This window comes from Marmota monax, unplaced genomic scaffold (genome assembly GCF_021218885.2).
Source record: "Marmota monax isolate L192 unplaced genomic scaffold, Marmota_monax_Labrador192_F-V1.1 WCK01_AAM20220418_F8-fsc00003, whole genome shotgun sequence".
NCBI classification, from domain to species: Eukaryota; Metazoa; Chordata; class Mammalia; order Rodentia; family Sciuridae; genus Marmota; species Marmota monax.
The window spans coordinates 10,915,772-10,940,477 of record NW_026694084.1 but is presented as its reverse complement, the minus strand read 5'-3'; the positions used below and the strand labels follow the sequence as shown (position 1 = coordinate 10,940,477).

The window sequence follows — 24,706 nt, the reverse complement described above, 5'->3', positions numbered from 1 at the left end:
GAGGATCACAAGTTTGAGGCCAGACTGGGCAATTTAGCGAGACCCTGTCTGAAAATAAGAAATAAAAAGGGCTGGGAATGTGGCCCAGTGGTTAAGCACCCCTGGGTTCAATCCCCAGTACAAAAAAAAAAAGCTAAAAATAATACTAGGAATACATGGACATTCAACAAGCATTTATCATACTCTCTAGTATGATAGGGAAAGAAAGAAATCAGATATGGTCTCTGCCCTTGAAACTTTGCTGGATTTAACATGCAGTATCTAGAAATGAAGCTTTATGAGCTGGGTGTGGTGGAGCATGTCTATAATTCCAGTGATTCAGGAGGCTGAGGCAGGAAGATCACAAGTTTGAGCCCAGCATCAGCAACTTAGTGAGACCCTGTCTCCAAATAAAGACAAAAAGAGCTGGAGATGTGACGTAGAGATAGAAACACCTCTGGGTTCAATCTCTAGTACCAATAAATAAAATTAAAAGTAAAAATTGCTGGGAGGTAGTTCAGATGTAGAGCACTCCTAGGTTTAATCCCCAGGACTGAAAAGAAAAAGAAGGAAAGAAAAATGCATTTATGAGTCAATATTTAATATTTAGTTAAACAAAAGAATATTTGTCTCTGACCAAATATATGAAATAAAACAAAGTCTTATTCTGGGGATGGAGCTCAGTAGTAGTGTGCCTGCTTCGTGTGTAAGGCCCTGAGATCAATCCCCAGCACTGAAAAAAAAAAAGTCTTCCTTATTGGGAATTTAATTTGATTTTACATGAATTCAATCCCTCCAATCACAAGCCAACATTTCCTAGGTAACCAAGAGCATACTCAATAGGAGGAACTGGAAAGTAGGTACCTTTGAGAAGCACTGATCTCTAGAACAATCGCTACAGTGATAGCATTTTAGAATCAGAAGGACTATGAGCTTACAATAACAAATGCTGGAAAGCTGTGTGTTTCCAAAGGTTGAGTAACCTCTTCCCTGGGGAAATGGTGGAAGCCCCATTTCCCCACCACGTCTCATAGATAAATTCCAAAGAATCTGAGTCCACAAACATCAGCTGATCAAGTTTTCACAAACCTTTTCCCCTGTAGAGAAGCACTAAAACAAAAAATATATATCTATGTGAAAGAGCTCAAGAAATCGCAGTCTGAATTACCATCACAGTCTGAATTATTTTACTTTAAACAATCTCAACACCTACAACCAGAACCAGGCATTTCAGTACATGGCTGGGATAAGAGCATTTGGTTAGGACAACATTCAAGGATCAATTCACTTGGACAATCATCCTTGGGGTCATTGTTGCATTTGGAAAGATTGGAGGTGCCTCTACTCTCTAGGAGTCCCCTAGAAGGCGAAGCACTTTGGATCCTAGGCATTCTTGCTACTGGTGTCTGGTGTCACTGCAGGGGTCACTAGTGCCCTGGAGCAGGTCCAACTGGCGGATGGCTGAATAGCCTACAGGGCTATCCTGGGCTTATCTTCTTGGCTGCAGGCTTCTAGCTCCTGCCCAGACTTGCATCAGGAGCTGTCAGGCAGTGGGTGCTGCCGGATTCCACTCATAAGCAGAGACAAAGCACCACTGGTAACATGCAACCTGGCAGAAATGAACTTTGAGCAATCCTGTCAGGAAACTAGATCAACATCTGGAACCAGACTTTATCAAACTTACTGAAGTTTGACCCTTATAAATAGTTCAGTTTTCTGACTTGCACATGGTTGAGAGGAGGACTCTGCCAAGTTCTAAGTCCAGCTTTGAAATGTTTATCCTCTACCACCTGTTCCAGAACACGAGGTAAGTGGCCAAGGCTCAGGAGCCAGGTATGTCAGGTTATCTAACATGCCAAGGGCTCGTGATCATACAAGTGATCACTAGCTATGCTTCTGGGCTTTTGGCTCCTGACAGTTTCCATGATGGCCACAAGCTGTGGCCTTTTTATTAGGTGGGGAGGTATTGGACCCAGGGCCTCATACATGTTAGGCCAGTGTTCTGCCACTGAGCTACATTCCCAGTCCTATGCTGGGGACTGTGTTTTCTTATATCTGTTGCCACCAGGAAATCACCTTATATTTTATGCCTAAATAACCCTGTTCTCTAGATTTCTCCAGGGGTTGAAGTGCAGTCACAATGCTAAAGCCAATATGTAGTACAGTTACCTGAAATCTACTCAGCCAAAAATTACTAATGACTTATTTATAAGTGTAAGTTTCTCTTCCAGGAAGTGTGATGTGGAGGAGAAGGAAAGAAATACAAAGAAATAAAAAAGTTGAGTCCTTGCATTCAGGGAGAGATCATGCACTGGACAAGGCAAGGTATGAAACACAGTTGCTATGTCTCTCCTTTGTCAAGTCTGCTCACCACCCCTAATCCAGTCCAAAGTACTTAGGTTAAGCCACATTTTGGGGGTGAACCATACAAAATTGTTGTTTTCCCAGTCAAAAAGGGAGGATGTCAGCAACTTCATTTGGTTTAACCTAATAATCAGTTCTTCCAAAGTGCTTTGCCTGTCCTCTATTATGGCCCTGTTTTCCAGCTGCCTTGTGAATAATTAGGAGTTTACATGACCTTTTCCTCCATTTGATTACAAGACTCCTCGAGAGCAGGAACCTTAGTTGTGTGCATCTGCAGCCAAGTACTGCACCTTATAATAGGTGAAGAAATGAACAAAAAATATACATATATAGTTGTGTGTGTGTGTGTGTGTGTCTATGGGGAAGGGGAGTGGTTTCAAGCAGTGTGCAGGGTGCTGGGGAAGAAAAGGCCCATGCCCAGGATGATCTTGGGTCTCAGTGGGACACAAAGAGATAATTTCATATCATCAAGCAGGGGTCTCAACAGGGTTACTATTGACATTTTGGATCAGATAATTCTTTGATGTGGGGGTGGTCTTGCTATACATTTGGGATGCTGAGTGGCCTCTACTCATTAGATCCCAATGGTACATCATGTGCACTTCCCCCCACTGTCCCCCAGCAGAATCAGGACCATTGAAAAGTTCTCTAGGGCTGGGTGCAGTGGTGCACACCTGTAATCCCTGCTACTCAGGAGGCTGAGGCAGGAAAATCACAAGTTTGAAACCAACCAAACCAACTTAACTTTGAGATCCTGTCTCAAAGAGAGAGAAAGAGAGGGAGAGAGAGGGGGCTTGAGATTTAGCATAGTGGTCAATGCTTGCCTAGCATACATGAGGCCCTGGGTTCAATCACCACTATATGCACACACAAAAATAGTCTCCAGACATTGCCAAATGTCCCCGGGAAAAACAAAATCACTCCAATCTGAAATCTTTGACACAGAAGTATTAAAATGGCACATGCTTCTTAATCCAGTGTGCTAATGCAGAGAAACTTCCTGGAAAGGATGACACTTGGGCAGCTCTCGAAAGATGAGTAAGAATCAGCAAAGTGAAGCAAGACAGAGGTCACTGCACATGCAAGGACAAGATGGCTCACCTGAACTTTATGTGGACCAAGGCTCAGAAGTGACCAACACATAAGAGAGAGGCAGTGAATTCAAACCAAAAAGATCAGCATACATATCCTTCTCTTTAAAAAATAGGTCCTGCAGAGTCTGGTTTCTGATTTACCTGCTTTTCATAAATTCCTCCAACTTCAATAATGCTTAACCCAAACATATGGTGAGAGTTGGGTGAGCTCATTTAGAACAGTTTTAGTGCTAGAGTAGAAACAGCAAGAGTGACATTAACGCTGTCATCCTTTGCTAATGTAACTTTTACTTTTTCTTTCTTTTTTCCTTCCTTCCTTCCTTCCTTCCTTCCTTCCTTCCTTCCTCCCTCCCTCCCTCCCTCCCTTCCTTCCTTCCTTCCTTCCTTTCTTTCTTTCTTTCTTTCGTAATTCAATCTGGGGATAGAACTTGACCTCACCCATACTAAGCACATGCTCTATCACTCCAGTTCTGCATTAATATTTTTTAAATGCTTTAATTAGATGTTGAAAACAAACAAAAGAGACAGGCATTGTGGTGGATGCCTATAATCTCAGCAGTTTGGGAGGCTGAGACAGGAGGATCACAAGTTCCAAGCCAGCCTCAGCAAAGGTGAGGTGCTAAGCAACTCAGTGAGACCCTGTCTCTAAATAAAATACAAAAATAGGGCTGCGGAAGTGGCTCAGTGGTAGAGTGCTACTGAGTTCAATCCCCAGTACTAAAAAAAGATTCAACATACAACACACAGTGACAAAAAGCATGTAACCCCTGTGGCCTAAGACACAGAGTATCATCTCCACGAGGCCCCTGTGTGCCCCTTCTTGGTCTCAGTCTCCCTTCTATCCCCAGGAAATAAGATGTTTGTATTCACATTTGTTTATCCAACAAATATTTTACTACATGTGCCACTACACTATGAGCCAGGGTCTGTGCTATGACATAGCACTGCTTGTCCTCAAGAAGTCCAGGGGGACGTCTCATGGGGCTGTGCCCTAAGAGGGTTCCTCCTTAATGGAAATGCCACCCAGCATGTGAGGAAGGTGGGGACCTGCTGCCGCCAGTTCTGGCATCAGTGGTCAGAAAGAGGAGCTGGAAGTGGGGTGGATAGTGAGGACAAGCTGGAGCCTGCTGACCCTTTGTATTTGTCACCCCGTCTAGCCCTGACCACCCTCATCAGAGAATGGCCACTGCTTCACCATAAGTAGTAAACAAAACAAAAACTTCCCCTCCCTTACTTAGAGCACTTTTACATCAGCTGTCCCAACTTTATGAGGCGTTCTCAATATCCCAGGGAGATAATAATTACTCCCCCACCTCCTTTCACAGATGAGAAAACGGAGGATCAAATATGTTGTCTTGTCCCAGGTCACATGGTTTGCAGGTGCAGAGCTGGAGCAGGGAGCCACGTGGTAGCTTCTGGTCCATCTCCTTCCATTGCACCGTGGTGTCTCTCCAGCATGCCAGGAATTGATTCACTGCCACCCAATGCCCAGCTCTATAGGTAAAGCAAGGCAACTGAGGGTAGGGAGATGGGTGGGTCTTGGAGACAGACTCCTAATAGCCTGCATGTGGGGTGTGGTGAGCCCCCAGCCCTAGCAGCCTTGTCTCCAGGCATTTTGATCCATACCTACCCCATCTTTTTTTTTTTTGTACCAGGAATTGAACCCAGGGCACTTAACCTCTGAGCTACATCCCCAGCCCATTTTATATTTTATTTTGAGACAGGGTCTTGCTAAGTTGCTTAGGGACTCACTAAGTTGCTAAGGCTGGCTTTGAATTTGAGATCCTCCTGCCTCGGCCTCCTGAGCCACTGGGATTACAGGTGTATGCCACCGTACCTAGCCGTACCCCCATTTAAAGTGGCAATACCATACAAAGCTGTCATTTTGCCTTTTCTTGTGGGAGAAAATATGTGTGTGTATGTGTGTGTGCGCGTGCGCACGCGCTTGCGCACATGTGTGTATATGTGTGTGTGAGTGTGTTTGGTATATTGGCTGCTTAAGTTGGATAAACTTGATGTCTTTGATTTACAATTCAATTTCTGCTTCACATGTTGGTTTTCTTTGGTAATGACTTCCCCATTGTCTAAAATACTGGTAATGCTTTAGCTGGCCCTCATGACAGTAAGAGGGCTCTCCGGGGCTGCCCAAGGGTAAATAATGCCTTCTATTCAGCATGGCAACCCTGATCTATTGGAAAGAACTATCTGGGGTATTGTCTTGAGAGAATTGGAGTCCCACAGTATGTCAGCAATCATAGTATCTGGAGAAAAGATTGGGGTCTCATGTGCTATGTGTTTATCAATGTTGATATAGTTTGTGATCAGCCAAGATTGACCAAGCACCATGGGGAGACAAATCAGAGAGCCAACAATCTGGTCTCTATTCTATTTATTTGGGGAGGTGGGTACTGGGGATTGAACTCAGGGCACTCAACCACTGAGCCACATCCCTAGCCCTATTTTGTATTTTATTTAGAAACAAGGTCTCACTGAGTTGCTTAGCACCTTGCCATTGTTGAGGCTGGCTTTGGATTCACAATCCTCCTGTCTCAGCCCCCAAGCCACTGTGATTACAGGCATGCACCTCAGCACTTGGCTTGATCCCTAATTCTAGATCCTTCCAAAAGAGGATATAGCCAGATAAGAAAGTTCCAGCTCCAAACCAGACATGACCTCTGCATGACTCATTTACTCATTCCACAATTATTTACCACATGCTCCTCTGTGCCAGGTTCTGTGCGGGACACTGGGGATCCAAAGGTGACTACATCAAATACCGTCCTAAGTGGGTGGACAGATGTCAAATAAGTAGTAACACTACAATATGGTGTGGATTATAACAGGGAAAATATGGGATCCTACCCAAATTGTTCATATGATAATTAGAAAAAGATGGCTACCATGACACTGGGGCAGAGAAAAATTGCATAATGAGTCAAAGAATTCCTGTCCTTCTCTGAAATATTTTGACGAGATCATCTTATGACCTGTCTATGCTTGATGATACTAGGAAGAGGTTACAGGCTATACTCAGGACCTCTGCAATAAGTAGCAGGACAGGTACTAAAGGTTGCTGCATGCAGCTGGGCGGGTTGTATCCTAAACAAGGCAGTGGTGCATGCCTGTAATCCCAGTGGCTCAGAAGGCTGAGGCTCTAAGCAACTTAGCATGACCCTGACTCAAAATAAAGTACCAAAGGGTTGGGGATGTGGCTCAGTGGCTAAGCACCCCTAGGTTCAATCTCCAGTGGAGAAAGGCAGGAGGAAAGGAAAGGGTGACTTTTACTACTTATGCCCAAGGTGCTATATTTGCCAACAGAGAACTTGGGGGAGTCATGCCTTTAAGTTACTCTGTAATCATGGAAGGTAAAACTGATGTTTTATCTTTTAGCTGTCTACATGGTGTTTACACATTGCAATATCCTATGGACATTTCTTTGGAAGTTAATGAAAGTCTAGTTCCCAAGTCTTACTTTATTTTGGACATGGGAAGTACTCCTTAACTGATCAGTCAGGATTTAATCAGGGAGGCAGAACCCCTTTTACTCCATAGGAGTTAGATTTTATGTAGCTGTAGGAGGAACCTTGGACGTGAAGACCCAGAAGGAAGTGGAGCATCAGAGAAGAAACCACCAGGCAGTGGATCTGACAAGCTGAACTCGAACCACCACTGTGGAGGGATGGAAAAAAAGAAGCCCATGGTGAGGTTTGGAGGTCTGCCCTGTGAGTCTCTCCTCCGTGAAATGCCACCCAGCATGAGGGAAGGCAGGACCATTATGGGCCCTGATGTCAGCAGTCAAGAAGAGGATCTGGAGCTGGATGGAAGAGAACAAGGACAGGTTGGAAACTGCTGACCCTCTGTGTCTGTCACCATGTCTAACCCCAACCACCTTCAGAGGGGAAAGGCCACCACTTCACTTTCTTCCAAATCATGTACAATTTTCTCTTCAGGTCAATTCAAACTCAGAAGTGTATAGGGAAAGGGCTCTGGGAAAGGTAGTTCACCTTATCCTAGTTGACAGATACAAACTACCACACTTGAAGAAGAGGCATAGGAGAGGCAAAAGGCCCTGCTTGAGTTAAGAGATAACCAAGATAGGAGGTTCTAGTTCAGAGCACCAGAGGTTCTCAGGCTTGTGTGTGGTGTGTATGAATTGTTTGCAAATTTGTTGAAAAGACAAATTCCCTGCCCCTATCTCTTAAGAGTCCAGGGTGAGCACCTGTTTCAACAATCTGAATAGATAATAATACTGATGCACACAGAAGCTTGAAAACCTCTGCCCTCAACCTTAATCTGTAATCATGGAAATAAATGTGATTGATTAAGTCAACTGGCATGGCCTGCTCTGGGAAGTTTTGCCTCATAGGGACAATGGGATGGTGACCCAGATGCCAACCTTACCCCAAAAATGCCTTCTGAGCTGGACTTTGGGTCTCCCATCTTCCTGCCTGAATCATTTCAAGAACAAGCTAAAACAGATGCAAACCTGAGCTGGGTGTGGATGGACAGCCAGAGGACTCTCATGCTGATACCTTAAAGGGGCTAATGAATTGAGAAATCAAAGGTGTGATCCACCCTGCAATTAACTGGTGACTCACATGATTGATTTATCTCCTTCAGATGATCACCATGACAGAGCATGCATCTGACACCCTAAAGTGTGTGGGCATGCATGTGGGGTACTATGGTGAAGCAAGTGAAAATGATAGGTACTTGTCTTAGAGGTAAGAATGAGCAGACTTATAGACCCTCCCATGAGCCCTGTTTGCCCACTCACCTCCTACTTGGTACCATTAGCCCTGTTTGCCCACTCACCTCCACCTGAACCCAGCTGCAAAACTTATTGACAGTGCAAGCCTCTAGCTTCTTGGGCAGCCAGTGTGGGCAAGGAAAAATTTGAAGGGTATGGCAGAATCCAGGCTGGCCCAGCAAAGATGCAAGGCTGAGCTGAGCAAGATCTTCCTGCAGAGGCGAGCTTGTGTACATTCAAACTACCATCCACTTTCTTTCTCTCCTTACAAACAGAATCACCAAGGCACAAGAGCACGTTCAAAGGCACATCTTCTTCTAGTATTGGTGTTATCAATACTGACCAAACCAATGAACAGGTCAGGGGTCCTCTGTGTGCCTCAACCACACAGAAAGCTTGTCAATGATGCAGATTCCTAAGTTCCACCCTCAAAGGATTTGATTCAATACACAGGACTAGGAAACCTGCATTTTTATTTATTTTATTTTTTAATATTTATTTTTTAGTTTTAGGTGGACATATTATCTTTATTTTACATTTATGTGATGCTAGGATCGAATCCAGTGCCTCGGGCATGCCAGGCAAGCACTCTACCACTGAGCCACAACCCCAGCCCAGGAAAGCTGCATTTTAAACAAGTGCTACCAGGGATTCCTGACAGATGGTCAGGGATAAGATTCTGTAAAACATTGTACAAGGCAGAATGCCTGTGAAGGGGTGGGGGGCAGGAAGAGGAAGAAGGGACAGATTAGAGTAAGAATTCAGTTTAGTTAAGGAGGCAAATCACTTAGGACTCAGGTGGGTAACAGTCTAGTGGCCCTATAAACACCTAGCACACCAGACATAAGAGGCCCTCGTCTCAGGAGCAGGACTTGTACTTGCATAACCTAGAGTGAGGGCATGTCCTAAAATTCTATGGCCTTGAGTTTCACTTGCCTCACCTTCTTTTTTTTCCTTTTTTGGTACCAGAGATTGAACACAGGAGCAACTAACCAGTGGACTACATCCCCAGCCCTTTTTATTTTTAAACTTGAGACAGGGTCTTTGTAAGATGCTTAGGACCTCACTAAGTTGCAGAGACTGGACTTAACTTGCAATCCTCCTGCCTCAGCCTTTTGGGTCATTGGGATTACAGGTGTGGGCCACCACTACCAGCTTGCCTCATCTTTTTTTTTTTTTGTACCAAAGATTGTAGCCAGGGACGCTTAACCACTGAGCCACATCCCTAGCCCTTTTTGTATTTTATTTCGAGACAGGGTCTCGTTAAGTTGCTTAGGGCCTTGCTAAATTGCTAAGGCTGTCTTTGAAATTGCAATCCTCCTGCCTCAGCCTCCTGAGTTGCTGGGATTACAGGTGTGCACCTCTATGCTCAGCTTCCCTCACCTTCTTTAAGGCCTGTCACCAACAACCATGTCTGGGCAGCCAGTGTGGGCAAAGAAAAAAGTTGAAGGAGGTACACACAGTAGCCACGCTGAAAATATTTGATAAGTGAGTAAATTTATATTATTTATTTATTTAGGTCTTGAAGATTGAACCCAGAGGTACTTTACCACTGAGATGCATCCCCGTCATTTTTATTTGAGACAGTGTCTCAGTAAGCTGCTGAGGCTGGTCTTGAAGTTGGGCTCCTCCTGCTTCAGCCTCCTGAATAAATGGGATTACAAGCATGTGCCACAATGCCCAGTCAAATGAATGGATTTATTTAATAGTCATCTACTGGGTGAAAATCATGACACTCTAGGTGGGTAATTGGGTATAATGGCAAATCCAGGAGAAAATGAATCTAGAAATGGACAGGATATAGAACTTGCTCCGAAAGAAGCTCATGAGCTAATAAGCTCAGTAGATCTGAAAGTCAAAGATGCAGAGGACAGCTGGTAAAAAGGACAGTGCTGGGATATAGCTACTCAAATGCAAGCTGGGTGGCATGTCCCCACTCCTGGCATGGTACAGGAGGATCAAGGGCACTTTACATACATGTTTCAAGTGACCAAATGGCAAGCACCAGCCTCAAAGTTCCAGAGATATACACTGGTATGATACACAGCTTGATTACTGAGTCTAAGCCCAGAAAAGCAGGTGCCTGAAATTAGGTGAAGTTAAACATAAAGACCCCAATTAATGATCTAGTACAATGCTCACACTTGGTTGATTATCAAAACTGCCTGAAGAGCTGAGCTTGGTGGTGCACATCTATAATCCCAGCAACTCGGGAGGCTGGGGCAGGAGGAGCACAAGTTCAAGTCCAGCCTCAGCAACTTAGCGAGGCCCTAAGCAACTTAGCAAGACCCTGTCTCAAAATATAAAATAAAAAGGGCTGTGGATGTGATTCAGTGGTTAGCACCCCTGGGTTCCATCCCCAGTATCAAAAACAAACACACACACACACACACACACACACACACACACACAAAAACTGTCTGAAAAGTGTTTGAAAAATATTGATGCCTACCACAGAGCTACAAACTCAGGGTCTGTAGGAAAAACCCTAGGGATCTATCAGTCTCTAACTACCTGATTGCAGCTCATGGTAACCTAGGCTATGGAATCATTGCTCTAATCAGGAGAACATGTGGTGGGCCAAACCTGGAGGAGAGGCCACAATTCTCAGGCACATACCACCAGAGGCACATACCACCTGAGGACAACCCACCTAGGCCTGGAACACTGGTCAGCTGTATGATTCATTTTTAAGCTTTTGCATGTCTCAGGTCCCCATCTAAGCTGGGGAGGACTTGGGTATGTGGTGAAGCAGGAGGGGACCACCCTCGGGAACCATTAGCCTGGGCCCAGCATGGTAGTCTCTGTGTCTCATATGCATCTTTTTCACAACAAGGCCGGCTTCTATATCTTTTTCTGGCCTCTATGAAAGTCAAATATGGCATCAAAGAATTGGATGCCTAATGGTGGATGCTTCACTGACGCTCAAGAGACTTTGGGCAATCATGAACCCAAGAGGAAGCTTCCAGTTGGGCCAAACAATTGGGTTTAAAAACCTGACTGGGTAACTGGGATGTAACTCAGTGGTAGAGCACCTGACTAGCATGTGCAAGGTCCTGGATTTAATCCACAGCACTGCCACGAAAATAATAAAAGAAACCTGAGGCTGATACAGGAGGATTTCAAGTTCAAAGCTATCCTCGCCATTTTAACGAGACCCTGTCTCTAAATAAGAAAGAAAAAAAAAATGGAAAGATTGCCTTCTCCTTCTGTCACTATCCACCCACCTTCCTCCTCATGCCCTGGGAAATCAATTGCTGAGGGACTACCTGTTCTACTATATCAAGCTGCTTCTACTTCTGAAAGGGAGAAGTCAGCCAGACAGTGGCTACAGAAACTCTAGTACCATTTCTTAAAGAACTCTGCGTCAAAGAGAGGTCAGTTGTCAAGACCAACCCATTACCCTTTTAGATCTCTCACACTGGAAGCAGCCAGGCACATTATCAAACTGTGACACTTCTTTACCACATTCTTGTCAGTAGGTTTAGGCACCTTTTACATAGTGTCTGGGAAAAGAGCCATTCTTTGAGAGGATTATGCAAACACCTTTTTTTGCAAGTTATTTTTTGGCCTGCATTTAGCCTTTTTTTTTTTTTAATATTTATTTAGTTGTAGATGAACACACAGTATCTTTATTTTTATGTGTTGCTGAGGATCCAACCCAGTGCCTCACGTGAGGCACGCGCTTTACCACTGAGCTACAGCCCCAGCCCCAATTTAGCCTTTTTAAAGGCTAATTTATTTTATTAAACCTATGGTTCTAGATTGATAGCCTTCTGAAAAAGTAATTAAGACGTGTAAACCCACAGCAGGCAGTCTCTCACCCTGTTTGGGTGAGAGGCCTTCTACTCTAGGAAGGCAGCTACAGGGAAAGGGAATTAAATTTGTTTGGGGTGGTAACCCCACTGTGGCAGAATGGTCATTGGTGGACTGGAAGCTACAGGGAGAACAATTTCTTCTTGGCATAAAAAGAAGCTTTTGAACAATTGTAATTATTTAAAAATAAACAACAGAGGATTTAGATCAGTGGTACAGCACTTGCCTAGCATGCATAAGCCCTGGGTTCCATCCCCCACACAACCCAAAATGAAGGCACCTTGGGAGGTGGTGGGCATCTGAGCCCCAAGAGTGTTGAAGCAGGGGGCTGGGGCCAGGCTGGGTGGCCTGTGAGTTTTGTCTGTCTTTGCTTCCTGGCCAGAGGAATCCCACCCAGCTCTGGGATTCTGTGATGGAAGTGTGGGCTAGTGGCCTTATTTACTCACTTTTCTTCCTGCTCAGGGCCACAAAAATGCTTTCTCAGACTGGACTAAGGAAAGAGGCTTTCTGCATGTGAAGACACCTCTATTTATTACAACAGGTAGTTTGTAACACAGAAGATACACACGAACTTAGTTACAAAATGGAAACAGAATGGTGCAGGTTGGTCATAGAGCTGTTCTAATATAGTAATGGGCTTGGAGCAGAACCTTGGCTCAAGAAATGTTCGTGATTATTATTATGGTAACTATATATAAAAAATTAGCAGTCCTTGCCCTGTGTGGTGGTGCATGCCTGTAATTCTAGCAAAGGGGTGGCTGAAGCAGAATTGCAAGTTCCAGGCCAGCCTTGACAATTTAAAGAGATTGTTTCAAAATAAAACATAAAGGGTTGGGGTTGTGGCTCCGCAGTAGAGCGCTCGCCTAGCACATTTGGGGCCCTGGGTTCCATCCTCAGCACCACATAAAAATAAATGAATAAAATAAAGGTATTGTATCCAACTACAACTAAAAAATTTAAAAAATAAAACATTAAACATTAAAACAGGGGCTGGGGATGTGGCTCAAGCGGTAACGTGCTCGCCTGGCATGTTCAGGGTGTTGGGTTCGATCCTCAGCACCACATAAAAATTAAAATGTTGTGTCCACCGAAAACTGAAAAATAAACAAAAATTAGAACAGCTGGGATGTAACTCAGTGGTAGAGCACTTCCGCACTATGTGCAAGGCCCTGGGTTCCACACCCAATACCAAAAAAAAAAAAAAAAAAATCATTGATCTTTTTCTTTCTGAAGACACAGTCATTAGGTTGCTACTGAAATGACTAGGAATCTATGAAAACTCCCTGTGGTTGGCTCAGAAGAGGTAAGTTCTTGAATTTTGAGACTAAAACTTGGTTAAAGTGCCCACTCCCCCAAGTACAGGAAATAGTAACATTGCAATGCCACATTCAAGTACAGGGTACAATAATTTGTATTAACTAGTGTACAGTTCATAATGTACATGTATCTCTTGTGGGTATATATGGAGACATGAGGTTTATGTACACTTAGCCAGGTGTGGTAGCACACAACCATAACCCCAGGAATTTGAGAGATAGAGGCAGGATATTCAATTCCTTGTAGTTAGGAAGTTGAGGACTGAAAATATTCACTAACAAATCAGTCACTTATAAAATTGGTCCCTACTAAAACATCACTTCTCAACTAACACTGCTACCCCATGGATTACATCTCTGTGGGTGGGTCTCTTACAACTGTAAAAATTCAGCAAATATAAAGTAAATATTATGCAAAATACCTGCAGAGAAAAATCTGCAAAACTTGCAAAAGATGCAGGATTTTGTGAAATTCACAAAAATAATATTGGATAATTGCTTGATTCTCAAATAAAAATACTGACAAAGATGTGGCCTGTTTAGACACGTTTGCAAATGAAGAACTGTATTGAGAAAGATGGTGCCACATACACCCTTCAAAAGTAAGTGGTGTAGAGTTGGGGATATAGCTCCATTGGTACAGTGCTTGCCTTGCATGCATAAGACCCTGGGTTCTATCCCCAGCACCCCCTCCCAAAAAGTAAATGGTATCAAATCAAAGGACAAAGAGAAGTTTTGGGGAGAATTGATAAATGGTAAATATTGGGTAAAACATACACAAACAACAATCAAACAAAACAATATCTTACCTCTTCTGTGATGAGGACTTTAAAGTCCAAGAAAAGTGAAAGATGCTATGAAATATAATTTTTTTTAGGAAATGTATATTGAGAGCTGAAATGTAGTTCAGTGGTACAGTACTTGTCTAGCATGTACAAGGCACTGGGTTTGACTTCCTAACACTGCAACTCCTCCCAAAAAAAGTACACTGAGAAAAGTAGCACATAATTCATTGAGTGTACAGTTCATTTATAACTTAGACTTGCTAAGCCTAAGAAAATATATTTTAGTATTTTTTAATTTTTATTTTTTGGTACTAGAGATTGAAACCAGGGGTACTTTAACATTGAGCCATATCCTCAGCCCTTTTTTGTATTTTATTTGGAGACAGGGTCTCACCCAGTTGCATAGGGACTTGCTAAATTGCTAAAGCTGGCCTTGAACAAGATCTTCCCATCTTAGCCTCCCAAGCCTGGTATTACAGGTTTTCGCCACCATACAGGGCTTAATTTTTTCCATAGAAAGCACCAATTGAGCTTCCCTCCACTGATCACAAAACTGTGATCCTCTTTTTAGGTAGATTCATCTGAAATGTCCTTGCCTGGTAGGAATTATTCCCACATGCAGAGAGAGAGCTCAAGCAAATACCAGCAATCTGTCTCTAAGTTGCCTAATTCTTTAGCTAACTAGCAATAAGAGAGACAAACAGACCCATTGCCCTTTCCTAAAGCCTCTTGAAAGGGAGGGAGAAAGATATTTCCTCTTATTAGAGAAAGTCCTAGAAAGTTACTCAAGTTCTTTACAAGGATATTGCTGGAAGGGTTTGTGGGATGAGGTGGAAGTAGAGAGCAACTCACAAATCAGATACTTAAGAAACTTTAGAATTCAAACCTCAATGCTACTTCCAATTGCCATTTCAATGTATTCTTAGAATTTCAGAAATAGGCCTACATGGTGGGGCAATCACGACTCAGAAGGCCCAAGCAGGAGGATCCCAAGTTGAGGCCAGCCACAGGAACTTAGTGAGACCCTATCTCAAAAAATAAAAAATAAGGAGCTGGTGTTGTAGCTCTGTGGTGGAGTGCTTGCCTAGCATGTGTGAGGCACTGGGTTCAATTCTCAGCAATGCATATAAATTAAAAAATAAAGGCCTATTGACAAATAAAAAAAAATGTTTAAAAATAAAAAATAAAAAGGGCTGAGGAAGTAACTCAGTGGTAAAGTGTCCTTGGGTTCAATCCCCAGCCTCTCTCTTTCTCTCTCTCTCTCTCTCTCTCTCTCACACACACACACACACACACACACACAAATTTCAGAACTAGAAAAACATTTTATAAAATGGTCCCTGGGTATTGAATTGGGATTTTTTTGTTTTGTTTCGTTTTGTTTGACAAATACACTTGCAAAGCAATCCTTCATTTTACAGGTAAGAAAACTGAAAATAAAGTGGCTAGATGACTTTCCCTATGCCACAGTGGCTACTAATGGCTTGAGAAAACCCCAAATCTCCTGAATTTACAGTTGTGGTTCTAATATTAAGAGCACATTGAAATCACCCAGGGAGCTTTAAAAACTACTGATGTCTGGTCTTACCCCCAGAGATGCTGACTAAATTATTCTTGGATGTGGCTGAAATGGGAAATTTGAAGAGCACCCCAGGTGACACGCAGCAAGGTTGAGACACTGATGATTCCTAATTTTTGCTGTTGGAAAAGGACCCATGTCACTTCCACTACAGCCCTTCTCCCCTATCTTTTCACTTTTCCCTCCCAATTAATCCAATTCTTTCTCTGGTGTTGCCACATTCCTACAATTACTGAAGTTCAAATGCCCCAAAAGGAGTAGTTGGGTGAACACAGCCTTCAGGCAGTGGGTGGAGAAGTGAAGGAGGTGAGAGGGGAAAAAACAGCAGGCACTAGCAGCAGGCACCAAGTCCTCCAAGCCTAGTAACAAAGGGACAGTGGGCTTCAAACCCTAATGCACCAACGTGCCCACACCGTTCCCACCATAGCCACCTACCCCAATTCAAGTTTATTCTGAATATGCTCAAGGTCTGGAGGCTACCATGGGGCATCAGGCAGCAGAAGCTAACCAACCTGAGTTCCTGCGACTGCAAATGATTCAAATGACTCGTGGAGCTGAAAACCGCCCACTGCTGTGCTGATGAGACCTTGAAGCCAGCCCCGGAACAACCCGGTTCACCTCCTAATCGCTCTCCCCTTAGCCGTGGGAGTCTTTTCATTCTGCTTAGTTGGGTGTGTAAAAATGAGTGTTGGACCCCTGACCGAGTACGGCGGTGGTAAAAAGGCAAATTTAAATATTAACCTTTCCTTCAGTAAAAGGTGATCGATACAATGAGAAAAACCTAGTCCACAAGACAAAAACCTTGTACTTGGCTGTTCACACCGGTCATCACCGCCGGTGACCCTTTCAACAGCCGATTCCTCCCCCGACCCCCAGGCCAGCTTCTCCTAGATCTCGCGAGAGGTCCTGACCCCTCCTCCTGGAGAATACACCAATCAGTGATGCCCCTTGAAGTCCCCTCTAGGCTAAGGATTCCCAGGTGGCTCTCCCTTGGCTTTCAGGGACTTCCTAGATGGGTGAGGAGTGCAGCTTCCGTGGTCATCACCAGGAAGCCCAAGGGTTGCAGGCTTTCCCACAATCAACCAACCAGGCACGTGTCCGACCCCGCTGGCCCCGTGTACACCAGGTCCGACAGCGCCGGCGGCACCAATGATGTAGACCCACCGTTTTCCTGCACAGGTGTTCACCAGCGAAATTCTGCTTTCCAATCCAAATCACGGTAATCAAAAGTTGAATTCTCAAATGATATCCAGATTCCGTGGTTTCATCCGATCATTTCTGGTGCATACATTCTGTGATGTATTGAAGGAAAGAGAAATCGACATGGTACTTTATGCCTCAGGACACCAATAACTTGAGCAACACTCTTCTTGTTGCAGATTATTTTTGTAGCATATTCTAGGACCGTAATAGAAAAGCACTTCGAAACTACTACCAATTAAAGGTTTGCTTGGCTTTATTTTGTATTTTTAATTTTGGGGGGTGGTGGTGGAGATACTGGCAATGGAACGCAGAAGTGCCCTAACACTGAATTACCTCCTCAGCCCCTTTTATATTTATTTTGAGATAGATCCTCGCCAAATTGCCCAGTCTGGCCTGAAACTAGTGTTGCTCCTGCCTCAGCCTCTCAAGTAGCTAGAATTATAGGCTTGAGCCAGCACCCTTGGATCCTATTAAAAATTTTAATTAGAAATGTGAGCTAGTTAGCGATCGAATTGCTTCACCAATTGCTTTAGGGGACTGGCGACTCAGCCCATTCATTCCATAAACATTTTTGAGAGAGGCATCTTATGTGATTAGTTCTGGGCAGTGGACGCAGGCAAATAAGGTTCAGACCTTCCATGAATTTACAGTCCAATGGAGAAGATAAATATCTGGACTATATAGATGGCTGGGATGTGTGGTATGTGCTACAGGAGAAAGAAGTATAATTGACTTCCTAAAATTCTCTGTCACATCAGTGGTGACACCAAAACTGGGGAAAATAAAACTTCCTGGTTTAACATATCCTAACACATCTTTGTCTAAAACTTTCCACATTACATTGGGGCTTAGCTCCTGTCTGTTAGGGACCTACTGAAGGTGACAATAGCAAGAGCCAAGATGATACCCTAGATACATGTGTGACTGCACAAATGGTGCGACGCTATGCTACATCGTGTACAACCAGAGAAATGAAAGTTGTGCTGCAGTTGTGTTCAATGAATCAAAATGCATTCTGCATTCATATATACCTAATTAGAATAAATGAATAAATAATTTTTTTAAAAGAAGCAGCCAAGATGAAAAGAAATTGCAAGCAATGCCTGTAATACCAGAGGCTCCAGAGGCTGAGGCAGGAGGATTGCAAGTTCAAAACCAGCCTCAGCAAAATCGAGGAGCTAAGCAACGCAGTGAGACCTTGTCTCTAAACAAAATACAAAATAGGGTGGAGGATGTGGCTCAGTCATTGAGTGCCCCTAAGTTTAATCCCAGTACCAAAAAGAAAAAAAAAATTGCAGCCAAAAGAAATTTCAGAAAGAGGAAGTCCATAGCCTATTGTAATGGTGAGGAAGATGACAGTTGAAATGGAGAATTAACTTTGGGTTAGATTCATTAGGGCTAGATTATGAATGTTATTATGTGTCTGATGGCAACAAGAGGCTTTCGGGGAGGATGGTGGAGAGGGATTCATTTTGCTTTATTCCTTTTTTTTTTCTAATCTCAGTGAAGAAATTTGAGCTAAAAACTTGATTTTGAAAATGAATGTCAGTAGAGGGGGCAGAGAGAGAAGAGGGGAGGGGAGGGGAGAGGGGATAGTAGAGGATAGGAAAGGCAGCAGAATACAACAGACACTAGTATGGCAATATGTAAATCAATGGATGTGTAACTGATGTGATTCTGCAATCTGTATATGGGGTAAAAATGGGAGCTCATAACCCACTTGAATCAAATTGTGAAATATGATATATCAAGAACTATGTAATGTTTTGAACAGCCAATAATAAAAAATTAAAAAAAAAAACAAAAAAAACCTTGATTTTGAAATACTTCATTAATTCATGCAAAATTCCTTTATTTTACTTCTTTTTCCTAATAGCAAAGTCTTTTTTCATCATCACACCCATTCTAATAAATTTAATATATCTTCCCATAATTCCTATAATATAATCCTATAATTCTATAATCAGGAGGCTGAGGCAAAAGGATTGCAAGTTCAAGGCCAGCCTCAGCAATTTAGTGGGGCTCCAAACAACTCAGAAAGACCCTGTGTCAAAATTTAAAGAAATAAAATAAAAGGACTGGGAACGTGGCTCAGTAGTTAAGCACCCCTGGATCCAATCCCCAGTACCAAAAGGAGAAGGACTGTGCAGGAATGAATTATCTGACTTGCAAAGCCAAGAGATGAAACTTGTAGGTATTCTCTAGGAAGTTTTTGATAAATTTAGATTACAAATGCAAAATACTTCCTGGTGTAGACTTTTTTTTTCCTCAATCAATTTTTGTTCCCAGTTTCCATGTTTGGTTAGTTTGTACTGACGTGGCCTAAAACATTATTTGACATGGTCGATCTTCACCATGGCCTGGTAATGTCAGTCAAAGAAGTGGAGCTGCAAGACCAAAGTGCCCTGCAGAGCAGAAGCCTGGTCTCACAGAGGAGCTATGCCTCCCTCCCTATCTTCAGCAAGTATTCTTGAGTTAGGGAATTGGGTAGAATATTAAATTGACAATAATAATGATGAACATTTATAGAGTAATTTGGACCTGATACTCAAGAACTGTGATTCTCAAAGTAGCAGCTTAGGGATCACCTGGGACACTGGGTGGTACAAATACAGAATCTTGGGGCCTGACCCAGACATACAGAATCAGAATCTACTTTTAACAAGGTGTTCAAGGGATTCTATATACATTATAGTTTAAGAAATAGCTTCAGTCTGTGCCAAATATTTTTCACATGGATTGTCTTATTTAAAGTCTTTCCAACACCCCTTATTTCCTGAGGTATAGTTATAATGTAACTCCTATGATACTACAGAAGAAACTGAGGCTAAGCAGGTTAAAGTGACTAGCCCAAGAGAATCCAGAAGAATCACCCACAAAGTGATATTCAGAAAAACCAAATGCCAAATGTTTTCTCTGATATAAGGAGGCTGTTCATAGTGGGTTTGGGAGGCGAGCATGGGAGGATTAAACAAATTTTAAATAGGGCAAAGGGGTGGGAGGGGAAAGAAGGAGGCATGGGGTTAAAAAAGATGGTGGAATGAGTTGGACATCATTACCCTAAGTACATGTATGAAGACACAAATGGTGTGAATATACTTTGTATACAACCAGAGATATGAAAAATTGTGCTCTATATGTGTAATATGAATTGTAATGCATTCTGCTGTCATATATAACAAATTAGAATAAAAAAAGAAAGTTCTACATATATGACTACACATATGATGTGACACTATATCATGTACAACCAGAGAAGTGAAAAGTTGGGCTGCAATTGTGTACAAAGAATCAAAATGCATTCTTCTGTTATATATACCTAATTATTTGATTAGAATAAATAAATTAATTAAAATTTTAAAAAAAATTTCAGGGCTGGGGTTGTGGCTCAGCTGTAGAGCAACCGCCTAGCACTTGTGAGGCGCTTGGTTCAATCTCCAGCACCACATAAAAATAAATAAAGATTGTGTCCAACTACTATATATATATGTCTATATATATTTTTTCAGACTCTGCATCTGTCTCTCAAGGTCATATTTTGTTTTAATGCCCTGTTCTCCATGCCCCATTTTCCCTCACTCCAATAGGAAAACACCTAGGAAAAGTTCGTTACTATACTCTTGAATGCATCAATGTCCATTGGAGGTAAGGCTTCCAATTCTTGTGGTTTTCAGGGTGCTGGGTGCAAATTGCCTGCTTGAGACCAAAAGCATTCACTGAGGCTTTAGCTTCAGCCCCTCTCCTCTGCTTTCAATGCAAGTTCGAGTTAGGAAGATGTTTTTTCTGAATGTTTTTATTCCAAAAATTTCTATGTTGAAATCCTAACCTTATCTGAGATGATGGTATGAGGTGGGGCATTTCTGGAGGTGATTAGGGGTTATGGGGACTTCTTTACTCCTTCAACCATTAGAGGACACAGTGAGAAAGTGCCATCCTTGAGAAAGCGGGCTATCACCAGACATTGAATCTGCTAGCACCTTGATCTTGAACATCCCAGCCTCCAGGACTGTGAGAAGTTTCTTTTGTTTATAAGTTATCCAGTTTATTGCATTTTGTTATGGTAACCCAAAGGGACTAAGACAGGGAACAGCTAGACCTTCATTGAATTTGTGGTGGGAGGAGATACTAGTGGGTCATCTCTTCTGAGTGAAGTTTACCCAGTTCCATTTTTCTTCTTAAAAGTTTAAGCAAAGATGCTTAACCTGGAGTTCCCCAGTTCCCAAAGATAGAATACAGGGGGGCCTGTGAAACGGAATGGGAAAAAATTAACATCTTTATTTTCACTAAACTTTAAACAAACAGCATCTTCTTCACTATAATGATAGGAAAAAAAACACAGTAGCATTGGTAGTACCTGTGACTTGTCACTAATAGAAATCACAGATATTCCCATATTGTATTATAGCTATTGCACACCTCCAAATCTCATTTATGCTCTTTACAATCTTAACATTACTTCAGTTATTAAACTTACTCTAGATCTTGTTATTAAATATTTTAATAAAGGAGCACTATAGTGTTAAGAGTACCATTTCATTTTTTTATATTTTATAACTGAATATCAGTAAAATGGTTTCCTTGTTAATCTTATGAACTTCATTTTATGAACCTAAAAATATTCTGAGAAGGGATTTATTAAAATATATTAAACTTTAAAAACATCATTTCATATGGTGGCACATGCCTGTAATCCCAGCAACTTGGAAGGCTAAGGCAGAGGATTGCAAATTAAAGGCAAGCCTGGGCAACTTAGTGAGACCCTGTCTCAAAAAATAATAAAATAAAAAGAGTTGGGAATGTAGGTCAGTGGTAGAGCACCCCTGGGTTCAATACCTGAAATAGCAAAAAAATAAAATAAAAAAATAAAAGGACAATTTCAGATTCTGGAACCTCCAGTCTGTCTTTGGTTGTTTGGGATTGGTGTGGTTCACTCTCTATATTGGTTTTATATGTTATCAGTAACAACATAGCATTTAAACCCAAAAGGGTCTGCATTCTTTCTTCAAGAGTGAAAGGATTTCTTGAGCAGACTACACTCCATTCCACAACCAGGTTTGGAGGAATGTGGGCTAGAGGACCCTAAGGGAGAGTGTGCATGGCCCTTGCCCTTCTTAAAGATTCCTCAACATTTAGATTTCAATTAAAAATGCCTTTCACGCTGGGCATGGTGGTGCATGCCTGCAATCCCAGCAATTTGGGAGGCTGAGGCAAGAGGATCACAAGTTTAAGGCCAGCCTGAGCAACTTAGTAAGGCCCTAAGCAACTTAAGGAGAACTTATCTCAAAATTAAAACAACAACAATAAAAAAACACTTGCAGAGCAAAGGGGCCATCAACCTTAATTTCCACTGGTGACTCACCAGTCTAAACATTTTTTTTGTATCACGGAATGAACTCAGGGAGCTTAACCACTAAGCCACATTCCAAATCTTTATTTTGAGACAGAGTTTCACAAGTTACTTAGGGCCTTACTAAATTGCTGAGGCTGGCTGGAAACTTGCCACCCTCCTGCCTCAGTCTTCCAATTCACTAGGATTACAGGCATAGGCCTCCATGCCCAGCTCACCCTCCCCTCCGTTACATTTTACTCTTGACCTGAGTCCACAAAGACAGAGCCTTTGAAATGGAATATCCCAACTAGGTGTGGTGGTGGATACCTGGAATTTCAGCAATTGGGGAAGATGAGGCAGGAGAATCATAAATTCAAGGCCAGCCTGGACAACTTAGTGAGACTTTGTCTTAAAATAAAATTCAAAGGGCGGAGGATGTAGCTCAGTAGTAAAGCATTTGCTAGCTTGCACAAGGCCCTAGGACTGATTTTCAGTACCAAAAAAAAGACAAAAATAAACAAACAAAACAAAAAGAAATACCACTCCTTTTATATCTCTAATATTAGGCAAAAATAACAGGATTCTGAACAAGTTAAAGTAATGGAAATTACTTAGAGAAAATGACAGTTCATGCTAAGAATTTTACCTTCATAATTATTGATGTGCAGAGAGAGATTCATGATAATGAATTGATGTGCAGAGAGAGATTCATGGGCTGGAGGTGTGTAGCTCGGTGGTAGAGGTCTTGCCTGGCATACTTTGCATACTAAAGTCCCAGTTTTAATGCATAGCAACACATAAACACACACACAAAGGCACATTACAAAATAGCAATTTTTGTCTGCAATGCAAAATTTTATATCATATATAAAGAGGGAAATATAAGACAGGGCAGAATCTGAAAATACACCCATAAAAATGTTAATAATAGTTAATTCTGAATAGAGGGCTCATAGGGGATTTTTAATTTTTGCATTATTTTTTTCTTTTTTCCTGATGTACATGTTTTACATTTGTTTAAAAAGATAAGGCAATACAGCTGTTTTCATTTTGTAAAACTAAAAATGTTAAACTACTTCTTACTGCACTTAGAACCTTGAAGAGCTACTTAACCAACTCACTGGCTTCTCACCTTTTGGGGAGATAAAAAGGCAGAATGAAGAGTGGAGGAATTTAATTTCTTCACCAAAACAAAACAACAACAAATACTTATGTGTTATAACATCGACTTTATAGAGGGGGTCACATTAAGGCTTCCATATTCTTTGGCTAATCAACAACCAGTACATAGCAAGCTTCCTTCAAGGTCAGCTCTCCCCTTCCCATTACAAGTTCATTTCCCTCTCAGAGTGCTCACTAGAGTGCTTGAGGATAGTGAGAGAGATTTTCCTTCCAGATCTCCACACTCCATTTCTCTAAGTTATAATATTTTTTTTCTGTGTCCAATTTTTCTTCCTTTTCTACTTTTCAATCTTTCTAGTCCTCCTTTCTGGGTATTGCTCCCAGATGTTTTAGATAATTTACTCTAAAAAATGAGTATTTTGAAAACTGTGACTGTCTCCAGAGCTGAAACAAACCCATACCCAGTGTTTCAGTTATCTCTGGCAGAATAGCCTACCCCCAAACCCCCACCCCTGGGCCACTCCTGCCCAAAAAAATCTGTGTGGAGGTAGCAGGAAATGCCTCCTGGGTTGCTCTTCTGTTTATTGTCCATGATTCTGTGGGTCAGAGTCTGCAGGGAATGGCTCATCTTTGCTCCATGTAGCATCAGTTGGGCCTGTGTGACAGCTGCAGGGTCTCAGGTGGCCCTTTTCACACATGTGGAATTTGGCTGTTGGTCAGGGTGTCCTGGTTTCCTCCACGTGGCTACTGTTGTTCCAATTAGTCTCTCATTATTCTACAGGTTAACCTGAGTTCCCCTGCCCAGTGGCTGATTCCAAAGGGGATGAAAACAGAACCTTCAAAGTCCTAAGACCTTCAAGTCCCACAGCACCACCCTGATTCTACCAGTCAAAGCAAGTCACACCCAGAATCAAGGGGTGGGAAAACAGATTTCCCCTCTTGCTGCAAAAATAGTAAAGGTTATGCAGGCAGAAGGAGTTGTTGTGGACATCTTCAGGAATAATTCATCTAATATAGAGTTCAAGATTAAAAAAAAATTTTAAATGAGCTTAACAATCATGGTAATGATAATAATATCACCAGTGAGAGGTTTTTTTTTTTTTTTTTTTTTTTTCCTACTGACACTTCCACTTTCAGCCCTCATTTGCCTCTCCTCTCCTAGCTGGAATATTAGCCCAGAAAATCGTGAGTTCTTGCTGTATTACCCTTGTCTCCCTCTTCCTCCACGTGCATTCCCCAGATGCTCACTCTTACTCCTCTGCTTTTCTCTGGTTCTTTCCTTTTCTTGGAGGATTTCATCTGTTCCCCAGGCTTCAACTGACACTCTACCCTGAAGACTCCCGAATTTTAATTTCCAGCCAGCCTGAAA

The 24,706-nt window shown here is 42.2% G+C and overlaps 1 long non-coding RNA gene across 1 annotated transcript; it reads left to right on the top strand.

The window, feature by feature from the left end:
- Positions 1 to 16,642: 16,642 nt before the first annotated feature.
- On the top strand, positions 16,643 to 24,423 carry LOC124106974 (uncharacterized). The gene is made up of 3 exons (XR_006856249.2): positions 16,643 to 16,902; positions 20,474 to 20,531; positions 24,119 to 24,423. It is a non-coding gene; the product is annotated as an uncharacterized LOC124106974 (long non-coding RNA).
- The last annotated feature ends 283 nt before the right edge of the window (positions 24,424 to 24,706 follow it).